Source organism: Tinamus guttatus, unplaced genomic scaffold (genome assembly GCF_059628265.1).
Source record: "Tinamus guttatus ecotype Peru unplaced genomic scaffold, ASM5962826v1 Tinamus_guttatus_pri_ptg000544l, whole genome shotgun sequence".
NCBI lineage: Eukaryota > Metazoa > Chordata > Aves > Tinamiformes > Tinamidae > Tinamus > Tinamus guttatus.
In genome coordinates this window covers 673,534-692,337 of record NW_028289078.1, presented here as the reverse complement: position 1 = coordinate 692,337, position 18,804 = coordinate 673,534, and positions in this window count along the sequence as shown.

The window sequence follows — 18,804 nt, the reverse complement described above, 5'->3', positions numbered from 1 at the left end:
TTGTTTCTCATTTTTGTCTTTCGACTAATGGAGTTTTAACTTTTGTTAATGCTGGTCTTTATTAATTCTTTAACTTGATGTTTTATGCAATAATTCAAATGTAACATTATATTAAGTATGTGTACAGGTCAGAGGCAAATAAACTTTAATATATGCATGAAATATGATGATAAGATCTAATTAATTTTTTTGTTGACTATGTGTTTTGAACAGCAATAAGTGACCGAATGAATTTAAGCAGTCTTGAACAACAGGTGCTACTCTAGTTTGTCTCACTACATACCAGTCTTTTTTTAACTTGCTGCATGCATTCCATAAGCAGTTACAGGATTTTTTTGAAAGTTGGTAAATTTTCATGGGACTTAAATCACTTCCTTTAATTTCTTTGTCTAGTAACTCAGGCTTCCTAGTTACAGGAAAAAAAAAATCTGCATTCTTCCATGATTGTGAAATCCCCAAATTTGAAATTACACTGCTGGTATTTAAAATCTCTGGGTGAGCATGGATTAAATCTAATGCAACTTCTGTTTAAGACAGTGAAGATTTTCATGTGAGCCTATATTGCATATATCAATACAGAAGAAAGATTATTTATTTGATACATTGATATTAAACCTTGAAAATGTTTCAAGCTTGTCAGAAACTTGCAGATACAAAAATACAAATGTACTGGTATCGCAAACTTGTAAGAGATGAGAACCTAAACACCTTTAAGATCTATTCTTACTTAGAAAACTGGTTATTGAACAGGAAGATTTTTACAAAAGGTGAAATTTGTGCTCAATAACGGCTGAGTGATTTATTTTAACAGGGACTACTTTCCCTTCTATGGTTCATGTCAGTATATTATATAAAAAAACAAAGTTCTAGCTGGACATATACAATCTATTCACTGCAGCAATGTATTTTATTCTGTAGCTTGTGTTAAACAGATAGCCATAGTGATCTCTCAGGCCTTACTGATGCAATCTATGAAATCTTGCTTTCCCTGATTATCTCTTCTAAGAGAAAAGCTTGGTATCTCTAAAATCTACTGTCACTCTGTAGGCTAGGAAGTCCACTTTTTATGCAGGTTTTGCTTGAAGTCAACAGTAGGAGCCTTCTAAATGCCAGAGTTGTAACCCTTAAAAGTAGTTTGTGGTGACTTTCATTAATTTTAGATGCCTTCAGTGCAAGCCTTTGCATCCAAGCTAGTCACTCTAAACTCTCCGGCCATTTTAGGTATTGACATTAGGATGAACTGAACCACACTTCAGAAGTGCTTGTTTCTCCTCATTGACTGTGAAGGGAGCCTGAGGCAACGGGCACAAATTAATTTAGTCCAATGAATCTCACACTGGGATCAGTGGCCTTTGGTCAGGCACAAGGACACACAGGGCCAGGCATGCTTTCTTGTTTCAAATAAGCCCAATCAATTTAATTTCATACAATATTAAAGAAAAAAAAAAAGACGGATTTGTTTCTCTATTTGCAGTACATGTGTATCTGTGGTCAGTGAAAAAAAATATGATTCATAATTGGAGTTACAGTAAGACCCGTTCTATTAGATTTCCCTCTTTTGGGGGGAACTGTGAATGTTTTAGAGTATTCATTGCCAAAAAAAAAAAAAAAAAGAGTACTGTGTACTCTTAGAACCAAGAATTTACCAGTTCACTTCAAATTATTGAAAGTATCCTGATTTTAAGCTGGAAGCATGCTAAAACTCTGTCATTATTAAGCTTAGAAGAAGCAAATATTCTAAGATAAAGACACTAGATAAATTCTTGCTTGTAATTGTTGCATTCTTAGAGATATTCCTTGTTTTTTTTTCCTCTCTTATAATCTTCCTCAGTAAAGATGTTTCTGAAGCAAAAATATATAAATATCTAGCGTACTATTTTCTGCTACAAAAATTTTATGGTTTTCTTTAGAGTTTGCTGAACTGCCTTTCTTCATGAATGCTGGCTAATGTTGTGAATCTAGATTTGTACATGGTATTATTTTATAACACAAAAGTGAAAATTAATTTTCTACGGGATGTTACTTTGGAATGAATACTTATGGTGTTTGAGATTTGCTTTGTAATAAATTTTACTTAGACCATAGTAAGTTGCTGAATGTTGGGATATATTTCAATAGTATTTGTTTTATTCACAGTAGTCAAAGCTATTTGGGTATTGTATTACTGTTTTGAAACGAGCACTAATGAAGATGATAGAAAAAAAAATGAAAATCCAACTAGCTTATTGAGTCTGAGTGACTTGATGAACTGGCAACGTTGCTAGAAAATATACTATTTTTTAAAAAAAGTATCTTTAAGATAAATTCAATTATTATATATATTATTTGTATTCTAAAAGATGTTTCCGGCTTTTATTTAGAACAGAATGGGAGGGAAAAAATGGCTTTAGGGGGTTTTGGCATTGTGTAGTGATCATGAGACAAGAGTGTGGGACAAAAAAAAAGTAACCAATGGATACCCTGATCTAAATGAACTTGTGCATACATTATCTATATAGCCATGTTGTTCCAAAAATTATTTTCCAGTGATCTCAATGGTCTTGAGTATTTGAAGATCGTCCACAAAAAATCTCCTAATTAGCTCCTTTGCTGTATCTTTACAAAAATAGGGAATCATGGCGGGGCAGGGGGGAAAAAAGTGATATTTCTGAATTTCTTCTTCTTCTGAGCGCTTAAGTGGTTTCCATCACAGAGTATCTTGCTGCCAGAACTAGATTTCTCTGGCAAGTTTGTCTACACTGAGTAGACATCTATAATCACCATAGTTCCAATCTAGTAAAGATCAGTGATTCTGCACAATCTGCCAAGCTCGCCCAAAAAGTGGGATGAAAAGCACAGATGCAAGGCTATGCAAAGACAATTTGTGCCATAGCAAGACTATCAATGGCTAGTTTAAAGATGGTTCAAGTATGTGCATGCCAGAAGGATGTATAGAATACTTAGTGTGATGTGGGAGTGACCAGGAGCCATTTACTTTGAGCTGCAATATAGGGTTGTGGAGAATTGTGTGCCAATATAGACCCATATAGCAAACAGCTGAACAGAAGCCTAAAGGCAGAGAAGTGGAAAAGTGTTAGGCAAGTCTTACATCTGTAAAAGTCCGTCTCAGAAGTCTTAAAAGTTTTGGACAGCTTAAAATAGTCACATGAGATCTAATACAGCTTTTATCAAATTTATATACACGATGGAAATTATGTGAAGAGTTGTTACAATATTAAAAGTAATTCATTCTAATGTATTATGTTGCAACCTTAAACAGATTGTGAAATCATTTCTTTTCCAACTCCATTCAGAGTTCAGGGAACTTTGAAACCTAGCTCACAAGCTTTGTGTTTTAATGTGTCATATTATCAATAACATCTAGTTAAATGCCCAGAGTTAGTGAAGAAAGAAAAGTATTAGTTCTAATTCAGATCAACTTCAGTGGACATAAACGTCAGTGGTCTTCAGTGTGATCTGTTTTCCTCTGAGTTCTTGCACTTCAAGCATTTACCTTTCATATGTGAATGCATTTGACCGTGAATGCTACAGAGAAGTAAGCTGAGCGTATAGTTTTCTTTGTGGCTCACTGGACTTGGGTGTTATTATTTTAATTACCCCTCAGGCAATTTTCTGATGTGTGATCATGTGCAGGTCAGTGTTCTGCCAGCCCTTCAACATGACAACTCGCAGAATAATTATCCTGTCATCACACCTTGATTCATGGTTACGTAGTTCCTTGGGCTTTTTTTCCTGTTCACATTTGCTTAGCAACCGGATCACACGTTTCATACTTATTATTCAAGTAATCACCCTCTGCAGCACATAGATGCATCAATTAAAGCTTTACAATGAGGTATGTTGTTCTGTGCAGAATCCTCAGGTGTCAGGAGGTAAAAAAAATGATTTTTAATGGTTCAGACCTCTTCAGATTGCTAATCTGTGTTTATACTAGACAAATAAGCACACTGACATTCTAAACCAAAAAAATCATAGGTCACAGGCAGTAGGAAATGGATGACAAAATTATATTTTTTAAAGGGCTCACAGCTTTTTTTGTTTAAGAGTTATCATTTTAAATGCAGCTCTCAAATGTCTGAGGGATGAATGTTTATTTTAGATATTTTTTTCAGATGCAAATCAATTTTTTATCTGCTTTATTGATTCTCACCTATACTCTTTGTAAACATTTTCTGACTAATTTTCAGATTTGGGTAAATTTCACAGCAAATTATTATTGGAATGTGACTTGAGTACCCAGAAGCTGTCAAGATGGTTCAGTGATTTAATGTTGGTATCCTGCAGCTTTGACTGTAATCAGCAGATGCTCTGGCATTACCATAAATGTTTTCTTAACCGTCTCTGTCATAAAAATGGAAGATTTTTCCCGTTTGGAGACTGCTGCTTTTGATTAAATTCAGTGTGGCTTCTTTTGCATAATTAATATACCATGATGATCTCTAACCTTTTGTTTTTAATATCACCTTTTGAGCTAGACACATTTTCCAGGCTGCTGTGTAAATTAGAATAGACAAAGGAAAACCAAATCTATATATAAGAATACTTTACTTCCTTGTCTTGGGGAGTCTGAACTTCTTTCTGCTGTCAGTTCTCAATGCATGTAAAGGTGTAAAACATTACTTTTTTTTCCAGTCTTGTAGCGGGGAGGGTGTTAGTAGGTTCTCTGCTCTGCTTTAAGCTTATTACTAGGTGACTTTAGCCCAAATTACATATTCTAATGTCCAGTGTCTTAATATTTCTGAAATTAAAAAACAATAATCTTCTCTTGCACAGCAAGCTTAACTTTTGGTTAGCTGGGATCTTCTGATGTGTGGTATGGCTAAGCAGTAATTTTGTGCAGTCGATTAAGGAAGGAGGAAGCTGGAAACACCACAGTTGGCTTCTGATGTTTAATGTAAGATTTTGCATAGTAAAGTGACTGCTAACATTCTAATCATTATAATATAGGGCGATAAATATGTTCATTACTTGAAAAATGCATATCGTTAATGATGTTAAACACTGCATTTTGAATTCACAGTAGCACAATAACAATTAATTACCCGTGGCAATGTGTCTAGAATTTGTCTCAGATGATAATTCAATGATATTTGAAACATTTAAGTCAAGATTCAGTGAGAAACCGTTTAAAATATATTTTTGTGTATACTCTGTGAAGATCCTGGGCCTTTGTGTCCCATTTGCGCGTGGGGGTCCAACACAGCTTTTGCTGGATCATGTGCAGAACGGAGATTTTATCAATCCCATCTCCTTCCACACATGAACAAGGCCCAGTTAGAATCCATCGCAAAGAGAAGAAAGCGTTCAGTGAAAAGACATGAGAGGGAGAAAGCAATTTATGAATAATCTTGAATTAGCAAAAGTTAAATCACTTTTCATATGCCCTTATTGCCTAATATTCCTTTTGTGTGAGGAATTTCTTTAAAAAACTCTGTGTTTCCTCCTATGGTAGTCTAAGTCTACCTAATTGCATGCTTTTGATGAGAAGTTGTCTGTAATATTTCATCAGAGACTGGGCCACAATAATAAAGCTTGAATGATGAAAGTTGTATGAATTACGATGATTCTTCAGCATCCCATCTCCAGTTTACTCCTGAAGCAATCTTGGATGTCAGTTTGTAGGGTGTCAACTTCACAAATACATCTTTGCCTTTGTGCTATAGAAAGGGACTCACATTCTAGGGAAGTACGGATGTCTTTAGGCACTGTGTCATCAGCACTGTGTAAAACTTGTTATTTTAATTTATTTTTCCTACTTAGGATTTGGGCTCTCATTACATGAAGCCTTTTTCTGGTTGTTATTATTATCACCACATCCTCACCTGTCAGAGCAACATCAGCACTCAGCCCTCTTTGCTCTTTGCTACGTTTCCCTCCGGAGACATGGTTTTAAGAAAGCAGCCTGATGCTTTTCTTGCAATGTTTTGGATAGCAGTGAACAGGTCACTGCAACCTGTGTGGGCAAAAACTCCTACAGAGCATCAGTCCAGTACTTGACCGTGGAAATTCGAGAAACATAGTTTCTACTCAACTGTTAAGACTAACATGCACCTAGCTCACTTTCAGCCCCAGCCCCTTATGCTGCTCCCCAAAATATTTGCAGGATGCCTGTAGTCCCACAAATTTCCTTTCCCACTAAAACCAAATTGGTTCATTAAGAGAAGTACAACAGGTGTTCAGAGGATGTCTCGTCACTTTTTGATGAAACAAAATACTGCCTTCTGAAATGTAGCCTACCAATATTTGGGTTCCCTGTGTAAGCCAGGGAATGGAAGTTTGGGTTAAAAATTGGGAATAAATTGTATGTTTTCAGTTGTTATCAGAATGATTAGGATTTCTATAACCATTTAAAGGTGAGTAAAAATAACTTAGTATTAAACTCATAATTACTGTTTGTAATTCTATATTTGTTTTATTGAAAAATGTTTATGCTAAGATAATACTTAAAAAACAACATTTCTACAACTGCAGGAAGTGGAATCACAAAGCTGAGCATTGTTTTGTGTATTTATTTTTTTCATTTTCTCTTCATAGCCGCAATCTTTATACGTATTACTTAAGTTCTTTATCAAGTATACCTTGAAAACTGTTCATCTCTAGGTATATACTGTGCAGACAGGTTTGGAAACTAAATGTATCTACTGCTTAACAGCATCACTAGAAGTTTAGTGTATGGGATCTATATGAATTATTGTCTACTGAACAGATAGGGAATGACTTTAGACTCTGGGCCTTGGTCTTTTTACTTCACAGATGCAAGATCTGATGCAGTTGTCATTTTTGTCTCTCTATTAACTCTAGACTAGATTTCAAATAGCAGGCTTCAATTTGCTCAAGAAGAAAGTAAAAGCACAAGTAATAAACTACATTTAAGAAATTTAAAATAGTCTAAATATGTTACTCTTTAGTTGCATCACCGATCTCTTGTCATCTGTCCTGCCTTAAAAAAAAAAAAAAAAAAAAAGGAAAAGGTGTTTATTCTATTTGTGCTTTTTGTAATTCCATAAATATCTAGGCTGCATAACATTTCTGGACGCTTCCAGAAGACCCACTGCCACGGGTTATCAAAATTTGGCTTTTCTCCCTCTTCCCAATGTAAATAAGGAGGAGATTAATTTGGTATTTATTAATATTTAAGTGGTGCTAATTTAGTTGTTTACTTTGGAATTAAGAGATTTAGCTATTTAGTCTTTTTAAGAATGATTCAGGATATGTGCTCTTTAAAATGGATGATGGCCACAAAGTATGTTTCCCTTCTGGAACTTGCCGTTTCCTAGGAACTCCCAATTGTACCTTGCTTTGGGAAAGAAACACAGGAAAGGCACAGAAGATCCACTGTAATTCAGTGGAACAAGGAATTGGCCTTTGGAGACCTTCAGAGGTCCCTTCCATCACTTACATAAAAAGCTTGAGTAAATTCTGTCTGAGGTCTGATATACACTTGAAGGGACAGGCACCTAATTTTAAAAGCAGCCTTGGCAGTATGTGCCAGAACTACTGCAGCTTGGGTGCTGTGTGACTACACATTGTCCAGGTACCGACATCATCCAGCTGGCCATCACCAGCTTCTCTGGTGACACGTGAATCTCATGCAGAGCGGGGAACAGGCATCATCAACTTGAACAAACACCTCATCTTTTCCCTTAGACTTTTGTCTATAATGTTCTCTCTTAATCTTGACAGACACTCAAGACTTTAATTTAAAAGTCCTGCAATTTTAAGTTGCATTTCTGTAACAAAAGTCTTCACAGTATTAGAGATGGGAATACATTAGTTTGAACAGAGAAATTGGTCCAATTTCAACACAAACAAGAAATGTATCTGGAAATTATCAGATAAAAAACTGAATGGAGTTGTCAGCAACAGCCTGAAGTAGTCTTTGGGAAGGTGTAGGTAGGTGAGTGATTTAAAAAATGTAAAGGCTTTGTTTTAGTGCTAGGTAAAAAGAAGCTGGTGCAGCATAGTTGCTTTCTTCACAAATTAGTTTGCTCACAGTTTGTAATTGATTTTTTCGAAATTTAGTCCTTTGCCTCACTTAGTGCTGATCTGCTCTCTTCTTTCCTTTGAAATGAACAAAAAAATTATATTCACTGACTATTATATTATATTTACTAACTGAAAAGTTAGTAAATCTCATCTAAATTGCACTTATTGATTACAGTGGCTGTTCCTTGCACTCCAAGGCTTTTACATGAGAATAGCAGCCACTATTTAATGGAACACATGCTATAAATGCCTTAAAAGTCTTCCAAAAATTCAGTAACACATTTCAGTGCCTCATTAATGTTGTTACTGTTACCCGGTTAGGACTAGTCGAGTTGTGAGCGTCTATCAGGAAGTCTTAAGGAGTCAGAAACTCCTTATCAAACAAACATCATCTGAGTAGAGTTGAGCCCTGTTGGAGCAGGGGCTGCAGGGTATAACTGAAATAAGCCTTCACAACCCACAGCAACCCTTTAACATTTCAGGAATATTCTTCAATCCTACCCTTGTCAGTCACAGAAATTGTTGAAAAAAAAATTAAACTAATAAAAAGTGGCAATAAAAAGTATTTTAAGTATTTTCCATTATACTATGCAGCAAGAAGATATCCCATTTTTTATGAGTGATGTGATGTAATAGACATGGAGCTTCTAGCTATAGCTGTCTTTCTCATTACTTCTAAATTCTGCTTCTGGGTAGCGAGGTAGACTTTAGAGAAAGAGAATTAGGTTTTGTGTTCCAACACCGATGCCAAGCTTTGGAAATGGATTTCACAAGGCTGACTTTGGGCTGTATAAATTACATTAAGGAAAGTTGGGTGCCTGAAGAAAATCATGGCTCACCAGGGTTCAGTACATTGAACCTTAATAGGAATGCCACTTCAATGCAGAAAATGAAGTCTTCATTTCCTACATGAGAGGAAAACAAGAAATACCAATTTTCCTTTTGGCATTTCTCATAGTAAATAAAAAGAAAAAAAATAGAAGTTTGTAATCTGGAACTTCAAAATGGCAATGGAAAATGCTATTTTTTAATCTGGAAATTAAAATAGAAAATGGTAAAAGATAAGTTTTGTCCTGTTGTCTCCAAGCTCTCTACTTCAGAGCTGCAGCTAATTGCCTCTCTTGCTGGAATTCAGAGCCTCAGCCTTGTTGAACCTCAACCTAATCTTACTCAACCTTTCAAACTTAGAGTCAATCTAAGTAATTCTCAACTAGCTGAAACATGAGCCATTATTTTCCAGTTTACATCATAAAAAAAAGTTCACACTTTAAAACCATTTCGCTGTTTTCCTCATGTCTTCAGCAAGGCACCAGGGTTTCCTTATAGCTTGGTACATACTCAAGGGAACCCACTGATATCCAGATTGTCTTCTCAAGGGCTTCCCTTCACTGAGCTGGAGCATGTGGAGCTAGTGAGGGTATACTCTGGCCCACTGATCCAGCCCGTGGTGTCCAACCAAAGTCTAAATGCACTTGAAGAGGTTGCGTAGGGGCATGAACACAGTCAGTGTGATGTGTAGATGATCAAGAGGACTTCCAAAAGCACATTAGCTTTTCCTGTGGTGTAGTGTTCAGAAATTCCTTGAACGTTTCCCTAACATCCAGTTTCACACATCAGAGTTTGGGAACCCAAGACCAGCTACGGAATCACACGCTACAGAGCTGATGGCGAGGATTATGGATAGGGCTATTGCTTTTTCCAGGCTGAAGCTGTTTGACATGAGAACATGATGCCAGAATATATTTCACAGATACATCGTAACCCATGATGTAAATTTAGTTGGTGGTGAGGGTAGTCTGTATGCGTGGACTATTGCAAATCCATCAGCGTAGACATAGCTTGACAAATGCAATGTTGCATGTGCAGCACAAGCCAGAAGCAGCAGAAATATTCCACTGGCTTCCATATTTTGGATTTTTTCCATATTAACTCTCAATAAAAGATGTAATGAGTTCATAACTGAAGTCGATCTTCCCTATGTTATGATTTTATCATGCCCTATATTGAGACATATGACCGTGATGCAAGCATATGATGCCATGTAAAGTACTATTTCCATTGGTTTTGTAAATTTATTTTTCAGTGTACAAGTATTTATATAAAAAGTAAATATGTCCTTAGTATCTAGACATTTATAGAGAAACTATGCAATGAAGTAAAGCTTTTCAAAGTACTGTTTTATTTTAAATATTTATTAGTGGCTTTAAAAAATCCATATCTCTACTTCAGTAAGTCGCTTACAATCATTTTTGTTCACTCTTAAATGTGATATATAACAGCATTAGGCAGGATTTTAAAATCTCCAACTGATCATATTTTGTTTCCCCAGGTTAACAGCAGGCAAGTCTCACATTAGAGATTCTTTTGTTCACATATTATTTCACAATTTCCTTTTTCTGAATATAAAGCATGTAGCCTTTAATGGATTATAAGCATATCATTATAAGTTATTTTATGCTAGGACACCATTTAAACTAAGGAAAGCTATTAAGCACAATTTTCTGTCAACCGAATTTCCTGAGCACTGCTGTTAATCAAAGTAATTTTAAAAGACTCGTATCTAGTTGATAGCCATTTGTCTCTAGGTTATGTGAATATGATTTTGAAATGTTTTTGATTAACGGCATTGCTCAGGAATTTCATACCTAGGAAAACTTAATTTTAATAGGTCTGAAGATACCAAAGACCCACAACAGTTAAGTATTGAACAAGGGAAAAAAAGGAAGTAGGTATCATGGAATCTGGACACTGAGTCTTTAGTACTGTAAAACAGGGCCCCTGCCTAACCATTGCCCGGAAGCCTTCAGCACTAGTTAAATATGGTTGATGTTTTATCAACCCTGCCTGCCTTCAGAATGACAAATTTTGATTGTTTTTAATATTGCCAAAAGTGACCAAACATTAGAAGCTTCAGCCTTTTGCAAGGTACCTACCACCAATGCATATAGCAAATTAGTAAGTTCCATCTTTATCCAGTGATTTCAATACCTTTCTGTTTTTTTGACTTATTCTTGCTCAGAAGTAGACTTTGCTGTACTGGGTGAACAAATACCACACCATCAGAAATGTAAGCTTTCCTCCTAACAAGACCTTCTGCAGATGTGCCTTTCCATAAATAGTTTTCTTCTAACATTTCATAATTCTATTCTTTTAAGCGCATTTGAACTGAGGTGTGGAACAAAAGTACGTTACTGACAAAAGTATGTTACTGAAAAGCACAAACTAAATGAATTTCCAAGGTGAAATTTACTAATGAAATTACCACATGAAAACTTGATTGGGCTTTTTAGGAAAAGAAGTTCCTTGCTATCTGTCTGGTTTATGGAGTTTCAGTGTATATCCATGTTCTAGAAATGTTGGATTAAAAAGGTGGCCCAATGCTACTAAGCCATCTCCCTGCTGTTGCAGACAGCCAGATCAAATATTCTTCTCAGAAACAGATTCAAATTCCCTCTTGCATTTGGTTATGTTTTTTGCTCCTTTCTATTATGTAGGCCTTCCAGAATCATTATTTTGGTTCAAAATACTCCAATTTTTAACAATTTTATTAAAAGGTATCTATTCTTTTGTTGGTTAATCTCAACTTGTTGCTTTTTCTGAAAATTAGTAACCATATCCTGTGTAACAGGCTCTAGGTGACCTGCGTGTGAAGGCGAGGGTTGAGCTAGATGGTCTCCAAAGGTCCCTTCCAACCTTAATGATTCTGATTCTATGATATTCTTCCTACTCTTTATTACACTAAACTAAAGAAGTCAGATTCTTCCCTCCTGATCAGTTACGTGCTAAACTGCAATAACTTTCAGCCTTGTGTTTTTTAATTCACATGTGACATGCACTGGCTTTTTATACCCCCCATTCCAACAGGCTAAAAATGCACTTTTTCAGTTTTACCACTATAGCCTTTTACCACTATAGCCTAGCCATTTGAGGGAAGTGCAGAAACAACACAAAGAAATGACTGTGGAAAGGATGAGGTACCAATGAGGCACCAAAGTATGAAAGCTTTAAAGGAATGAGTGAAGCAGTACAGAGTCTGTGAGTGTTTGGGGTTAAAAAAAAAAAAAAGAAGAAAAAGAAAAAGTAATTCATGTTTTGTTTAAAATAGTGGCAAGGTAAAAATTGGTATTTCCAAGCAAATACTGGTCATTTCTCATTTTAAATTTCTTAGTACTTAATTTTAAGCTTTAGCTTAAATGGAGATGATCATCTGGAGGTGGTTTTTAGGATGCAAAAAATACCACCAGAAGTACATATAGCCCAAGTATTGCAGCATTTAATTCTTTACGTCTGTATGAATTCTACAACTCTAGGCAAGACGTGTGCTTTCTAAGCAGTGCCTGACAAAGCTCTTTCTTTCTGGGTGGCATTCACAGCAGCCAGCTTCAAAGCAGGGAATTGCCTACAGAGGAACCTGCACTTGCACTTAGGAGGAGCAATACTCCCTGGAGAACTTTCTTCTAACTGAAAGAACATGCAGGATAAAGATGCTGTCTGATTGAGAAAGCAGCTGAAATTACAGCTTTGAGATGGTAACACTGGATTTAGATAAAATATGTGTGTCTAAATCTTATTCAGTAATTAACACTGACTGCATGGTAATTTTTTTTTGGTCCCATGGCTGAGACCAAAGTGTTCTCATTTCTTAGGAAGTACAGTAAGTGCCAGACTACAGGATCATGTATTATGGACACATCACTTTTTCATTCCTCCAAGAAATCATAACTTCTCTGCTGTAGAGTGTATAAAACAGGTGAAATGAGGACTACTTGCACAAAGCTTTTGACACCGTCCCTCACAACATCCTCCTGAGCAAGCTCCAGAAGTGTGAGATAGAGGAGTGCTCAATGAGGTGGATTAGGAACTGGCTGGATGGCATAGCTCAGAGGGTGGTGATCAGCAGTGCCGAGTCTAGTTGGAGGCCTGTAGCTAGCGGGGTCCCCCAGGGGTCAGTCCTGAGTCCAGTCCTGTTCAATTTATTCATCAATGACCTGGATGAAGGCACAGAGTGCTCCCTCAGCAAGTTTGATGATGATACCAAACTGGGAGGAGTAGCCGATACCCCTGAGGGCTGTGCTGCCATCCAGAGGGACCTGGACAGACTGGACAATTGGGCGGTGAGAAACCTCGTGCAATTCAACAAGGCCAAGTGCAAGGTTCTGCACCTGGGGAGGAATAACCCTAGACACCAGTACAGGCTGGGGACAGACCTTCTGGAGAGCAGCTCTGCAGAAAGGGAGCTTGGTGTCATGGTGGATGACAAGTTGACCATGAGGCAGCAGTGTGCCCTCGTGGCCAAGAAGGCCAATGGGATCCTGGGCTGCATTAAGAAGAGCATCTCTAGCAGGTCGAGGGAGGTGATCCTGCCCCTCTACTCAGCCCTGGTGAGGCCGCATCTGGAGTATTGTGTCCAGTTCTGGGCCCCACAGTACAAGAAGGATGTGGAGCTGCTGGAGAGAGTCCAGCGCAGGGCTACAAGGATGATCAGGGGCCTGGAACATCTGCGCTGTGAGGAGAGGCTGAGGGAGCTGGGCCTGTTCAGCCTGGAGAAGAGAAGGCTGAGAGGGGACCTGATCAGTGTCTATAAGTACCTCAAAGGAGGCAGTGAGGAGGATGGTGCTGGCCTCTTTTCACTGGTGGCCACCGACAGAACTAGAGGTAATGGCCACAAACTGAAACACCAAAAGTTTCACAGGAACTTAAGGAAAAATTTCTTAACAGTGAGGGTGACAGAGCACTGGAACAGGCTGCCCAGAGAGGTTGTGGAGTCTCCTTCTCTGGACATCTTCAAAACCCGCTTGGACGCAGTCCTTTGCCACGTGCTCTAGGTGACCCTGCGTGTGCTGGGGGCTTGGACTAGATGACCTCTAGAGGTCCCTTCCAACCTTAAGCATTCTATGATTCTATGATTCTAAGCTGCTGGTGATTAAAGCACATTCCCACCCACTCTGATTGCTGCCAGATGACCTTCAGATAAAAGGAGAGCACTTTAGTTTTGAACTGAATTGTCTATACATTAGGCTAACCTAGAAAGTCATGACTACCGACACCATGGTCATACCAGTGCTGTAGTTTTAAGGGGCATAAAAAGAGAAAGCTCAACTCAACTTTACTCAGTTACTGCCTTCGAACAGGAATCCAGGTTGTGGATCAAAAGTCATGGGATACATATCTCTGTAATGCTAAATCAGTTACTAAGGGACAAGATTTTAAATCAATCTCAACGTTTACTATTTCTTAGTAGCTTCCTTTGAAGTTGGTCTTAGATTTGCTGTTCTAAATCTTACTCTAAGACATCTAACTCTGGCCCTGTGAAATGTGAGAAACTGAGGAACATACTGCTGGATTTTACGTTGAGGCATAAATGTGCACTGCATCTGTTATTCAGCCTAGTTCATCATACTTAATCCTTATGCCTGTTTTGGGATAAAGACTCCTTTGAACTGCAAAGTAGGTAGAATTTGGATATTGGTATACTGAGGAACTGATTCTGAAAAGTATGTGTCAGTACCTAATTTTCTTTGCCTTTTTTTTCAAGTTCACCATCTATACTTAACCCTGATTATAGATGTTTTTATGCTAAAAAATATACTGCCTTTCAAGGGACCGAGTATTTTTCTGACTAACCCTACCTTGTCTTCAACTAATTAAAAATAAAAAGGCCTAGGGAGCATCTAGTGTTTTGTATATTGATACGGGTAGTATGTTTTATATCAGGTTACAAATATGTGTTCAGACCCAATAAATACAAACATTTGAAATTGACTAATGTATATAAGAATGTCTATACCACAGTTATTTTAATTAGGTATGATGGGTTGATTTTGTGTAATTATAACGATGCGTTCATCATCGATCTTTGGCCTTATTCAGGAAAAAATGAAATGTATGCTGCTTCATCTTCAGTGTCAAGTTATTTTCCGAGGTATAAAATAGAAATTACCTTTATCAGCTAAGTAAAAAATTCAGCTCTTCCCAGATTTTAATTAGGAATTGTTTATCTGATTCAGAAGATGATGGAAAGAAGATATTTATTTCCCTCCGATTGCCGAAAGGTGATCATACTTCTAAAATTTGCTGAGATTGTCCAAGAAAGTGTATAAAATCCTCATCCATCACTGTGAGCCCCTGGTCAGGGAATGACAGTGCAGTAAATATCTTCAGCAGCTGCCTTTTAATGTACAAGCTGTTTTCGGTAGGAATTTTCAGCACTCACATAAAACACACTGTCATGAGTGACTGCCTGTGCTCCAAAGTCATTACTATTGGGATGATGGAACATCTTTCAACGAATAACCAAAAAACTTTAAATGTCATGTCAAGTTTGTTGAAGCCATTTTCAAGCCTTGTCCAAGGTTACATGAATATTGAGTATGCCTCTTCCTGAGAAGTGTGAGATCTATGAGAAGGATCACTCAGATGCTGGTATAGAGAACAGTCACTTGATTTAAGGGGAAAAAAATATCCGTTACTGTATGTCAATCCAGGAAAGCTCCTGAATCTTAACCTGTGACAGGGAAGAGCTGCAGTGTTTAGCAAAAAGTAGCGACATCTTTGCAAACTTCTAAAATTATTTAGCCACCTAAAAGATTCATAAAGGAAAGAAGAATGATCTCCATGGATAATTAAATTGAAATAGATTTTTTATGAATTTTAAAATTAGGTCAATTACAAAATATATAGGAAACATAATTATCTAGATACAATTTTGGAAGCCACCGCAAAATGCTGAGGGCTCTGTTTTCTCTTTGACTGCAGTGCGAAATGAAGATTTTGGCAGCATCTATCCCCAGTTTTATGGGAAATGGATGCTAATTTAATGAAGGCATGTAAACTCTGTATCATTTCCAATGGGTCAAGCCCATTACTTCTGAAGTGATAGTAATATATTCCTCTCTGGCAATCATTCCTCCATCTGCATGTAAAATTTTGTCTGATCAAGATGTGTTTTTTTCCCCATTAAAATACTCAATTTCAGTATTTCTTGATTGTGAATAATCTTTATTTTATTTTATCTTCCACAGAGAACCAGAAAGCACAACCGGAGAAGTCATGTTCACACCACAGTATCAGTTTAAACTCGACGAGAAGCCCAGTCACCAAAGAGATTTCTTATGACATAGAAACAAATTCTTCTACACCGTGGAGCAAAGTTGCTGGGAGAAAGGAAGCCTGTAATGGAGAAGGCAACAAAGAAAAGAAAACAGAGCGTATTGGGTCGCCTTCTAAGGGAGAAGCCATTCCAGAAGTAGAAGCTCTTTTGGCAAGACTGCGAGCACTGTAGGCTAATCACATAAAGGATTATATCAAAACACACTATGTTAGCTTACATCTTGTAAAAATACGCTGATTTTCCATTACTGACATTACATATTTTTGAATTCCTAATATTTGAATACTCCACCCCTAAACTGTATAAAGTAATACTGTAGTCTTGCTTAACTGTAAGCAGGTTTTTATATGTTTTTACCTGGTGAGAGTGCAAAAAAAAATAGAAGAAACAGATACTAAATTATTTCAAGGCACAATCCTTTTAGTGGACACACTACTGACCACAGTGTTTTGAGAGCTTCTCAGAATAAAAGTAAAATACCTTATAAATATTGTTAAATCATTATGCCTGGGAATCAGGGTTAATAAATAATGGGAAAAGTATTCTTATATTTTTTACTGCAATTTTTATGCTTAAGTAATTTTAGCACCTAAAAAGTATTATTACAGCATTCCTTGCAGTTATAATGATGGGAAATGTGCATCATATGAATTTCTCAGCTATGCTCCAGTTTGCGTTCACTGAAGAGCACCAAAGCTTGCTGAATTGTACCTGCACCCACAAAATGGAAATCTATGGGCAATAAACAGGAAATCTATGCAAAGAATATACTTTATGTATGATCAATATATCCTTGCTGTTAAGCTTAGATATGGTGATTATATCAAAATAATATATACAGTTTCAGTGAATGCAATGCTTTACTATTGTGTCCATTGCAAGAGAAAAATCTTCCTTCAGGTTATTTACCAAAGTGATTTTTTAACTTTTCACATATGAATTGATATGTTTCTGTAAAAGGAACATAGGGAAAGGATTTCTGCAATTGGTTTTTCACAACCTCATTTTCCAGTAGCCTGTAAAGTCTTATTTGCTGGCACAATAGGAATCTTACACATAATTGCATCTCTTTTATCGCACTGTCATTGTACACTGTAACGTTTGCTATCATATTTATTAATTGCACATCATAAAGAATTGCTACCTATGTTACCAAGTAGGAAGCTACTATTAGTATCTTTGCTCATTATTTAAAGCTTCCTTATAATAAGAGTGTATTAGTTATCTAATATCTTTCTTCCGAATTACTCTATTTTTCTTTACAAAATCCTGAAAAATATGTCTTTCAATAAGAGGCAGTTACATGAAACCAGAGTTTCAATGCTTCAGTGCTTTTTATATCCTTGTTTAAGTTGCCTTCTTACTTCCTGCACTAAACATTAATAAAGTTAATTAGAACTCTGAAACTGGGCCTGTTTATAAACACTGCATGGGGTGTTTTTCAGCCATCATGGGAATCAATCTCGTGTTTCTGGGACTGTTGTAACTCTCTAATTACACTTCTTCCTTTGATTTAAAAAAAAGGAAGCTATGAACTGAAATCAGATATGGAAAGATGCAGAGAAATCCTATCAGATGGACATCTCTTCAGCCTTGCTTGCAAGCAGTGGGAAAAGCTGTCATACAATGCTGCCTTTGGTACCTCAAAATAGCACAGAATTGGGGTTTAATGCAGCTTTAATGGGTGAGTAGCAAGAGCTGGTCCACATAATCTAGAAGAGTATGAGTCATGCTGGAATTGACAATTTCCTGTGCAATTACTCAGTAAATTGTATTCAATATTTGCATGAAACACAACTATTATTAAAGCTCCACCAAACTCCCGTACACCACAATCGTCAAGACTTAGCACCCCCGTTGACAGGATACAGTCAAATTACAATCTGCAAAGTGCATTGTTTGACTAAAATAGTGCTTCAAACACAAAGAAAATGTATGCTGAAGGAGAAAAAAAATGTTCACCACCTACTGGATGTCTTCAATTGCTGAACAGGTGCTAAAAACAAAAGGGTTGGGAGTGGAGAACTGTATTAAAGCAGTGACCTATTAAGTGAGTGTGGAAGAGCAAGTTCATTGTTCCGAATGCAGTAAGTCTCTTCATTTGAATTAGTGGCCATTAGTCAATAGTATGGCTATCACAATAGAAAACTGACTTTTCAGGACACTACCCTGTAGTTATTCAGGAAAATGAAATTTGCAAAACTGTCCTGGAATTTTAAATGAGCAGAGAGCTTCTAGCAGCCTAGCATCTTCTATTTTTAAATAAGTATTTATACTTAAAATTATAGATTTTAATCACCTTTTTTTTTTACACTATGAGACGCTTTTAGAAGTGTATTCCAGAGCTTTTAGTCCCACTTAGACATTGTATTTCTGAAATAGCCTTTTCAAGCAGCTATCAAATTAATTCTTGGTTTCCTTTGAGTAACTATAATAATAATAATAATAATAATAATAATAAAAGGGCTATACAACTTGTTAGAACCCATTCAGATACAACATATAATTGTTTTCCCCTTTGCTATTTCTTTGAACAATCATAATTTACCTGATTCAGAGTTGTCCAGTTGAAGTACGCAGCAGGTTTTCTTTCTACATTTCATTGTTCTGTAACTTACCTTATAAGAAAGAAAGAAAGAAAACAAATGCAGAATGCACAGGACATTTATAGTGGGAAAAATACTTCCATTGCCTTTAAGTATAGGTAA